This window comes from Peromyscus leucopus, chromosome 10, assembly GCF_004664715.2.
Source record: "Peromyscus leucopus breed LL Stock chromosome 10, UCI_PerLeu_2.1, whole genome shotgun sequence".
Taxonomy (NCBI): Eukaryota; Metazoa; Chordata; class Mammalia; order Rodentia; family Cricetidae; genus Peromyscus; species Peromyscus leucopus.
The window spans coordinates 9,455,924-9,466,647 of NC_051071.1; the positions used below are offsets into that span (position 1 = coordinate 9,455,924).

The window sequence follows — 10,724 nt, forward strand, 5'->3', positions numbered from 1 at the left end:
ACAGGTTTCTCCTGCCTCCTTCTATTGTTTGGTTGTGGGTCTCTGCATCTGCTCCTCCAGTTGCTGGATGAAACCTCTCTATTGACAACTGGGCTAGACACTGATCTATCAGTAAAGCAGAATATCTTTAGGAATCATTTCACTGACTTTTTTTTTTTTTATCCAGTCATGTTTGGTTCCATCCTGGTTCTCTGGGCAGTCCTGCCTCTAGTTTCTGGACATCCAGTAGTGCTAGATGTAGGTACCCTTTTGTGGCATGGGCCTCAAGTTGGACCAGTCATTGTTTGGCCACTCCCACCAGTTCTTTGCCCCAGCATATCTTGCAGGCAGGACAGATTGCAGATTGAAGGTTTTGTGGCTGGATTGAAGTACCAGTCACACTGCTGGGAGCCTTGCCTGGTCATAGAAGATGGCCAGTCTTCTATAACCCATTATTAGAAGACTTCACTAGAGTCACTCTCAGATTCCAGGGAGTTTCCACTGCACTAGGTTTCTACATCACATCCTCCAAGTGCCCCCCAATTCCAGGCATCTCTCCCAGTACTCACTACCTCCATCTCTCCTATCCCCACCTGATCCCTCCTGTTCCCGTCCCCACTCACCCCCAGTCTACCTGCAAAATCTACTCTATTTCCTCTTTCTAGAGAGATCCTTGTGTCCAACTCTGCTATATAGCTTCTCCTAGGTCTGTGATTGTAGCATAATTATCATTTACTTAACAGCTAATGTCCACTTACAACTGAGTGCATACATATATAGTGCAAATATACCATATTTTTCTTTTGGGGTCTGGGTACCTCACTCAGGATGACTTTTTTTCTAGTTCCATCAATTTGCCTGCAAATTTTATGTCATCTTTTTAATAGCTAAGTAATACTCCACTGTGTAAATGTGCCATAATTTCTTTATCCACTCTTCTGTTGAGGGATATCTAGATTGTTTACAAGTTTTGGCTATGATGAGTAAAGCCACTATGAACATAGTTGAGGAAGAGTCCTTGTGATGGGATGGGACATCCTTTACATTATGCCCAGGAATGGTGTGGCTGGGTCTTGAGGTAGATTGAGTACTAGTTTTCTGAGGAATTCTCATATTGATTTCCAAAGTGGCTGTAGAAGTTTGTACTCTCAACAATGGAGTAGTGTTCCTCTTGATTCACATCCTCTCCAATATAAGCTGTCACTTGTGTTTTTTATTTTAGCCATTCTGACAGGTGTAAGATGGAATCTCAGCCTCATTTTATGTGCATTTTCCTGATGGCTAAGGATGTTGAACATTTCTTTAAAAGCTTGTCAGCCATTTGAGAGTCTTCTATTGAGAATTCTCTGTTTAGACCTGCATTCCTTTTTTTTAAATTGGATTATTTGTTTTGTTGATGTCTAGTTTCTTGAGTTCTTTATATATTTTGGATATTAGTTTTCTGTGAGATGTGGGGTTGGTGAAAATCTTTTACCATTCCGTAGGCTGCCATTTTGTCCTATTGCCTGAATCCTTTACCTTACAGAAATTTTCAGTTTCATGGGGTCTCATTTATTAATTGTTGATCTCAGTGCCTGTGCTATCATGGTTTTCTTTAAGAAGTTGACTCCTGGGCAATGTGTTCAAGGCAATTTTCCACTTTCTCTTCTATTAGGTTCAGTGTATCTAGTTTTATGTTGAGGTCTTTGATCCATTTGGACTTGAGTTTTGTGCATCATGATGATGGATAAGAATCCATTTGTATTCTTCTACATGCTGACATCCAGTTATGACAACACTATTTGCTGAAGATGCTTTCTTGTTTCCATTCTGTAATTCTGAATTCTTTATAAACAATCATGTGTCCATAGATGTGTAGATTTTAACCTCTCAGGGTTTTTGTTGTTGTTGTTTTGCCAATACCATGAAGTTTTTTATTACTATAGCTCTGTAGTAGAGCTTGAAATCAGGGATGGTGATGCCTCCAGAGGTGGTTTTATTGCACAGAATTGTTTTAGCTATCCTGGGTTTTTTTTTTCCATATGAACTTGAGTATTATTCTTTCAAGGCCTGTAAATAATTGTATTGGAATTTTGATAGGAATTTTGGAATTGTGTTGAATTTTTAGTTTGCTTTTGGTAGGATGGCCATTTTTACTATGTTAATCCTACAAATCCATGAGCATGGGAGATCTTTCCATCTTCTGATACCTTCTTCAATTACTTTCTTCAGAGTATTAAAGTTTTTGTCATACAAATCTCCCACTTTCTTGGTTAGAGTTACACAAGATAGCTTATATTATTTGTGGCTATTGTGAAGGGTGCTGTTTCTCAGAATTCCTTCACAGTTTGTTTGTTGCTTGTATATAAGAGGGCTATGGAGGTTTTTTTTGTTTTTTTTTTTTTTTTTTTTTTTTTTTGTTAATCTTGTTTGCAACCACTTTACTAAAGGTATTTTTCAACTGTAGGAGTAGAATTTTTAGGGTCTCTTATGTATACTATAGAATCATCTGCACAAAAATGAAACTTTGACTTCTTCCTTTCCAAATTGTCTCATCTTGATCTCCTTCAGTTGTCTTATTGCCTCAGTTTGAACTTCAAGTACTATATTAAATAGATATGCAGAGAGTGGGCAGCCTTGTCATGTCCCCAAGTTTAGTGGAATTGCTTTGTGTTTCTCTCTATTTAATTTGATGTTTCTGCATCTTTGTTTTATAATCCACTCAGTCCAATTAATGCTATCTATGTTCTCTCACTCAGAACTTCAGCTACTGATATAGCACAGTATTTTTCTCCTGGATTTCCCTCTTGGAGACAAAGGGCAGGAAGAGTGCAAGGCTCACTGGACACTAAGGAAGCAGATAGAATAATGAGGAGGTGACACTGATGAACAGAGTGGCGGACTTATTTGTGCATCTTTTATAATATTTATGCCAAATTTAAGCCACAATTAGTGCTGAACAAGGCATTTTAGTAGGAAACCTGCTGGCATTTTGACATGTGACTCCAAGAAAAGAAATTGAGGCAGATGCAGCAACTGGAAATTAAGGATTTCCACGGAAAAGAGAGAGACAGGGAATGAACTCTCGTTCTCTATACAAACATTCCCCAGATCTTTGGCTGTCACTGAACCATATAAGGGCTGCATAGATTCTAACTAAAAGCTAAAAACACAGAACTGGAATTTGACCTGCAGCCAAAGAGACAAAGTTTTGATTCGAATCTAGTTTATTTAATTACCTCTGTTTTAAACAATAAAAAATTATCCCTCCAGAGAAATATAATACAATTCAATGTCTTCACAGAAATATTTACAACTTCAAAATATACTTGAAAAATTTAACATAAAAAGAATCAGGAAAATATTATTCATTCTTAAGAGAAAAGTAATCAATGACAACTGGCCCTTTAATGCCTGGAATGTTGGAATTAGCAGGTAATTAGAGTTATATGCAGTGGTATAGAGGAAAATATGCTTACAACTAACAAAAGTGTAAGCAGGTAAGATACCTCATGAGATAAACATGTAAATGCACTAAGTGGAAATTCCAGAATTGAAAGGCTAGAGTAAACACAATAAAAATTGGAGTAGGTAGGGTCTACAGAATGGAGATGACTGGAAGGGCTGGTGAACTAGTAGACAGCCAATTAGAAACTGTTAACCTAAGAACAGAGAGAATGGAAGGTTCATGAGTATGTTGAATCTTTAGTCTCAGGATCATACATTTTATTAATGAATGCAAAAGGTCAAACATATGTAAAATTGGAGTCTCAAGAGAAAGAGATAGCCTAGAAAGTTTCTCAAAAATTATATGTTCGTAAATCAACATGCATAGAAAGTTCTAAGAATGATAAATATGAAGGAAATGTACATGGTATGTCATAATTAAGCTACTAAAACTAAAGCTAAAAGGTAACTCTAGATTTTTCAACTGGCTGTGGTTACCTGAGACAAAACTGCATTTCCCAGGTTCCTTTGCAGCTGGGTATGGTCACATGAATAAATGCTTAACTAATTGTATGCAGAGAACAGGGGCTACACGATATCTAGGACGTGCCCTTAAAGAAAAGAGATGCCTTTCTTCTTCCTTTTCCTGCCTTCATGTTGACTGTAGTATCATATGATGTGGTGTCATAATGGGCTGTGTGCAAGTGCAATGCCTTCTAGAATACAAAGTGACAATTTAGAAGGCACCTGAAATTTGTAATGCACATAGCACTGTTACAGATCTGATTTTTTTTTGTCTTAGTTTATTTTCTGCTATTATAACAAAGTGCCTGAGACTGAGTAACTTATTAAAAAGGGAAATTTATTTTGCACAGCTCTGGAGTCTGGGAAGTCAAAGTGAAGACAATATCAGATCAGGGCTGAGCTATCTGACTCTGAAGATGTCACCTTGAGTGCTGTGTGTCTGGAGAGGAAGAGTGTCCTCACAAGGCAGAAGAGCAGGAAATGCTGAGACCAACTCTCTCCCTCAGCCCTGTTAGTGGAGGAGGGGACCCGAAGGTCCCATCACTTCTTAGAAGCCTCTCTTCTTAAAGAGTAGCCCTGGTGTCTGTGAATTCATCCCACTGCCCCATCAGGGCACAATACCAGCTTCACTGTGTGATATGCTACTGAGTATCTGTTTCAGGCCACACTTGCACAGGGGGCAAAGCAAAGCACAAAGGAGCTGAACGTCCAGCAAAGAGATAATTAGATTTAAAACAAATGTTTATTTTAATAAGGCAAGTGGTTACTAGTGAAGCCAGTGTTATTCTCCTCGGTAATTTTCCTAAGCTTAATGTAAATAATTCTTTGTTAAATGACTCAGAGGAGTTTTCAATCAATTAATGCCAGAAAAACAAGAGAAGAAAGTCATGAGCAGAAGAGAGGGGGCCTATTGCTGTTTCTTCACTGCGCTCTCATCCTGTCTTGGCATAACTCAGAGCTGTTCACCCATTCTCCTGACTTCTCCTAATCCTTTGGCTTGCATGAAGTTGGTCTGTGTGCTGACTGGTGTTGGCAGGACAAACAATGACCTATGAATTTAGCATGCAGATATAGCTGCTTTTCTACTTTGTGTTAGGGTGCACCTCTAATCTCCCACGGGTAGAGATTATCTTTCATCTTTTGTATGCTTTACCAAGTGAGCCTCATCCTCATTCTCGGGTTTTCAGCCTCTATCACTATCTCACCCTGGGGTGAGACAGCTACTAGTTAATGGTGTTACCCTATGAAAAAGAGTAAGCATTTTTTATATGAACTTTTCAGTATGGATTATTGAGAAGAAAAATGTCAGGATTTTTTCTAAACATTGATTGTAATCTCTGATACATATGTATACATATGATAAAATATTTAGAAAATTAATCACTAATTTAAAGTAAGAACTTAAGGTAAAACACTTCATTGTGTTTTCTTGGGACTTATCTACAGATGAATGCTTCCTCTATTTTATAATCTTGCTAACTGTCTTCCCATGGGGCTCATGAGTGACTCCCTGATGGACTTGTTGTCTTGGTGTGGGGGAGGGCAGTAATGGGGACCGGGTTCCATACCTCATGCATATGAGTAAATACTGTACCAACTGTACAGCAGGTTCCTGATATTCTAAGGATCAATTTAGAGCCAAAGATGGAGCTGACTTGTTTGTTAAGACATTTCTGCTCAATAGTTCTTCACAAACGTTGCTTCCTACATGTGTGGGAGAGCACAGGCTTTTCACTCTGCCTGTCCTTAGTACTTGAGTCAAGTTGGTATTAACTGTACAAACGGGAGGAAGGAAGGCAGCTGCCCAGTGTCCCTTTATTTCCTACGCCTACAGTAGGACTGATCTGAGTTATTGATACTTTGCAGGTCTTTATCAGTGTCAGTCCCACTGATTCAGGCCTTTGATGTTTGGCTGAGTACAAACCTCAGATGTGAAAGCTTGATCTATGAGCCTCTCTCCACCTAATCCATACCTTGACCTCTTAACCCGTATTTTGTAAGATGCAACCACATTGGGAAACAGGATAATTAATAGTAATAATTACTTAAAATGTGGTCATGCCTGGGTATGTTAGGACTTTAATCAAGTATTTCCTTATAAAAGAGAGAGATTCAGACACTCTCACACGCATGCACAGAAAGAATGCCCTATAAAGACTGAATTGTAATAGACAAGCCAGGGAAATTCTAGAAGCTGGATGAGAAGCCTAAAACAGATCCTTTCCTATCATATTCAGAAGGAGCATGGCAAAATGACACCTTTATCACAGACTTCCACATGTCAAGCCATGGGACAATACGTCTGTGCTTTATGTCACAGTTTGTGGTACTCTGTTATTGCAAACCCCGAAGCCTAACAAAATGACCCAAATGATAGGGCTAATACTGCATAAGGAAGATCCCAGGAATGCTTATCTGTAGATACCAAATAGTGCTGGAGTCAACCAACCTCAAATAGGAAGGGAGAGAGAGAGAGAGAGAGAGAGAGAGAGAGAGAGAGAGAGAGAGAGAGAGAAGAGAACAACAAAAACCATGTCTGTACTGAACATGTAGAGACCTTTTTCCTGTCATTGTTCCCTAACATAACAACCATTTTCGTCATACTAACATTGTACCGTGTAGTAGTAAACTGGGGACTACTGAAAGTATATGGAAGGATGTGCCAAGCTATCCAAATGATATGCTATTTTCTGTGAAGGATTTGAGTGTCTGTATATTTCCATGTCTGTGGGAATTCCTGAACCCAGTTCTCCATAGATCTTGAGACACGATGATCTGTCAATTTCTAGCTCCTGAAGGCTTATTATCAGCTTCATGGCTTTTTAAAAATCATAATCCTTACAGCTACTCTATAAACGAAGATCCATCATTAAGCCCTTTTTATGGGTAAGTAAAAATTCAGAGAAGCTAAGAAAAACAGAAATTCAGAATAGTTCAGAAAACTGCCTATATCAGGATGCTTGAAAAGAAGAGGAGCGGGGAAGCCAGATTCCCTGGGAGCCAAGTTGCTTCAGTGGACCGAACATGGGTGTCATTCAGTCCCCAGGACTAATTTATTCCTTTACTAAACAACACCACTGGCCAGCAAGAAAACAATACTGAGGAAGTCAGTGACATCATACTTAATTTCCAGAAGAGATCGTAGAAGTTATCTAAGGTTCTCTCACCTTAACAATGAGGAATTCTTATCCTGGAAGACTTTACAGGGTCAGCAGCAGGGTGCCGTCACCAGATGAAGTCCTATGCTGTCTTCACGTTCAGCATCTGCTCACTCTCTTAACGATAATACTAACGGGGGAGGGGGGACACAGGGTCTCTGTACCCACTGCCCTCCTCCTTTTAAAGGAGGATCACATACCCCGACATCCATGGAAATCCAGGACAGGCTTCTGGTCAGTGACACCAGACTTGGATGTTGCCTCCACTTTGTGCTCGATCAGAAGAGAGCTGGCACCTCTTTTCTGAACAGAAATGCTGCTCTTTCACCAGGCATGACAGAGAGTGCATGGCAAATATTTGTCTTGAGTGATCACTACTGGACTGAAATCCTATTTTTCTAGAGGGCATGGTGACTGCAGATGTTTGGAATTTGGAACCTGTGAGGAAAAAACTACAGCTTTGTATACTGTCAGAGTCTCCGGTCTGCCAAGGAACATGTACTTTTGACAGACACAAATTTGACCTTAAGAGCTTTAAAAAGCCTTTTATACTCAAAGGTGCATTACTAGGCCTTACTCTAATTAACCAGTGTGGCTAAAGTGCTCAGTGTAGCCCACAGGAGACCTGAATCCCGTGGGTGTGGGGAAGACAGCATTCAATACTTTGAGGGTAGCCAAGAGGACCACAGTGAATATAGGAGAAGACTGTGCATACTGTCTGCAATAGGGCAGAGGAACGGTCCCCAGAGTCCCAGTTGGAACCTTCTTCCCCAAAAGTCTGCCTGAGTTTGGGACTCATTCAGCACAGGTCCGTCTCCGAGATGTCTGCTCCCACTGCTCTCTCTTTGCTGTGAAGCAGCCCACAGGGTGCAACAGGAATACCCTAGCCAAATTTTTATTCCAAGCAGACTGGACATGACTTATTAATTCACTTTTGAAATAACAATTGCAGTTGGAGGATCACTTGGAAGCCTTAATTACATTTGAAAATATGCCTCACTTCATCTGCCCCATCCAGGGTATAGAACACATGATTATCATAATTTTAAAATTTTATTATTATTACTACTTGAAAAAATATGATGGAGAGCAGACACCATCAACTTAGCAACTTCAGAACACTAGCCAAATCACATTTAAACCTTTGGACATATGATTTTCCTGGCTTGCTTGCTAAGGCCCCTCGTATGGGGATGAAATCTATGGGCTGTGCCAGCCTTGGCCATGGTTTGTCCAGTAGAACTGTCTTCCTAGCCTCCCATCCTCCTTTGTGTCCAGGGGAAATGCTCAGGTGTGCTGTTGCTACAGTGATTAGGCTAGCTCCGGACTCTCCTCAGACAGAAGGTTGAAAGCCTTTGGGATCATGCCCTTCCATCCTTGCCAAATGACTATGTGTGTGTGTTCATGTGTGTCTGCTGCACGCACACCTGCCTAGAGAGAAGACTGCCTTCATTTTTAAAGGGCCCAAAGAGTTTTAAAGAGGAAGAAAGCCATTTCTAAAAATAACACTTGGTGTTCATGTTAAACACCGACTGCAGAGTCCCCCCTCCTTGGCAATGCTAGCCCAGGCCTTAACGTCTCTGTCTCTGGATTTCTGTCCCAGACACTGAGTGTGCAGACCCTGCCTCTGCTTCTCTGTAGGGTGGCGGTGGGGGTGGCGACTGATGAAACCGTGACAGTGCTGCATTGAAGCAGGCTCCACCTGACTCCTGGGATGATCTATCTGCTCTCCATTTTCCCAGCCTTCTCCTCCTGCTCTGATCTTTACATGTTCATGAAACTCAGATGGGGTAATTCCAGAATTTTTGGGTAGTTTAAACCTTCTATATAAGTGGATACATTCAATAAACAAAGCAATTTCTTTTATTAAAAAAAAAAAAAAAACACTGAGCATAAGAAAGGCTGGTGATGAGAATGTTCAACCACTGTGAAATCTCTCCTATCCTAGGAAAATTTCAGGTGGGGTCCTGAATGGGAAGCTGCAGAGTAGAAGTCACCAAGCCCTGGAAGCAGAACAGCCAGAGTTGAGTCCTGGCTCTTGCACACCTGAGAAAAATCCCCTCACTGCTTGTGTGGGCTTCAGTCTAGTAAACATAGAGACAGAAGACCTGCTTCCCTTCCTCTCAGTTCTGCTGAGTATTTCATAATTGTCTGTTGCTGTTGTTTAATCCTTGAAGTGCTTTTAACATGCTGGATTACATGATGAGGGCTAGCTCAGCTTCGGATAGAGTAGGAACTAAGCAAACATTTCCTAAGGTGAATGAACCCCCTCTTCTGTTTTATAATGAGGAAAGATGGGATGGTTTTCATCCCTTGAGATGACTCAAGCCCTGCCTACAAATTCCCTGGATGACTGGGGGCAGGCTTTCTTAGTGAGGATGACTAAAAACCTAGACAAAAACTGCACTGGTCCCCATCTGTCTTAGAGAGAGCATTTTATTCTATGTCAAGGCATGGCTGACACAGAAGTTCACAGATCCAGCCACTGTGTCGTGGAGGTACGAATGTAAAAGAATGAAAGTAATGTTTAATTTTCATCTCCTACCTATACTACAGAAAAAACAAAACAGCAATGTGACTTCCAGTAATCTGTCTAAATTAATTTTGTTATGATGAGAGGAAGGCCTGTTAATCCCCACCTAGTAATCTGTGACCCCTTTTCACAGAGTATCTAGAGGGAATAGAGCTGTGAGGAACTTTGGAAATTCTGTCATCCAGAAGAGGAGCCCAAGGACCACATGGCCCTCAGATTCTGCAAAACCACAGCAGTCACCTGGAAAGACACAGGAAAGTTCCCTTCTGCAGGCTCTAAGAAGCCCCCTGTGACCGAGGAGCAGGAGATCTTTCAGAATCAATGGGTCAGAACTCATCTACCAAAACTGCTGTGTTTTATGCTAAGACTGTATTTGACAAACAGTTCTCTGCTATGTTTTCCTCTGGAGGAGGGGACCACAGGCAAAACCATGTTTCCACAGTTCTGGTCTCCTCACTTTTCAATGGGGTCATCCATTGAACTTTTCCAACAGCAAGTGAGCGAGTGCCCTGAACCCTGCTCCACAGAGAGCACACAAGCAGCCCCAGAGCAGATAAGGCAGTTCTCTGGTCAGTTGAGAACAGGCCATGTGCTGCTTTCTGGGTGGCAGTTGGCTTTGGTGAGATATCAGGGGCAAACAGAGGGAGGAAGCGTTGGTGGTAATAGTGGCTGCTAGACGTTCAGAAAGTGGAGTTTGTTCTGCTCTCCTTTGGAAAGACCCCAATGCTGTATAAGCAGGTGGTAGCCATGGTGTCCTGTGGTCTTATGCATTCACTTGTAGACTTGGCTCCCCAAAACCAATAGGAAGATGGATTAAAACTCCACTCCAGCCACAGCTTGTTCACAAGAACCTCATATCTGAAAGGAAGTCATGTGTCTCCAATTAAAAAGATAAAACTGCATGGTTCCCTAAATAAGAACTCATTACTGCCTACTACTGGCTGTTTACTTTTCTTTCTCCTTGAGAATGGACTTTGTGTAGTCAAGGCCAACTTCTAACTCCTTCCTGCCTCAGTTTCCAAAGTTCTAGAATTATGGGTGTATGCCACCACACTTTTCTCACTATTGATTTTGAAAATTAAATAGTGCTCCCTTGAGCACTT

At 41.0% G+C, this 10,724-nt stretch overlaps 1 long non-coding RNA gene across 2 annotated transcripts in view; it reads right to left on the reverse strand.

Moving 5' to 3' along the window:
• LOC114697959 overlaps positions 1-7,413 on the reverse strand; it is a 50,354-nt gene extending 42,941 nt beyond the window's left edge. For both annotated transcript variants that reach the window (XR_003735281.2, XR_005092284.1), the window contains exon 1: positions 7,098-7,413. This is a non-coding gene — a long non-coding RNA (uncharacterized LOC114697959). The remainder of the gene's footprint in view (positions 1-7,097) is intronic.
• Between the last annotated feature and the right edge of the window lie 3,311 nt (positions 7,414-10,724).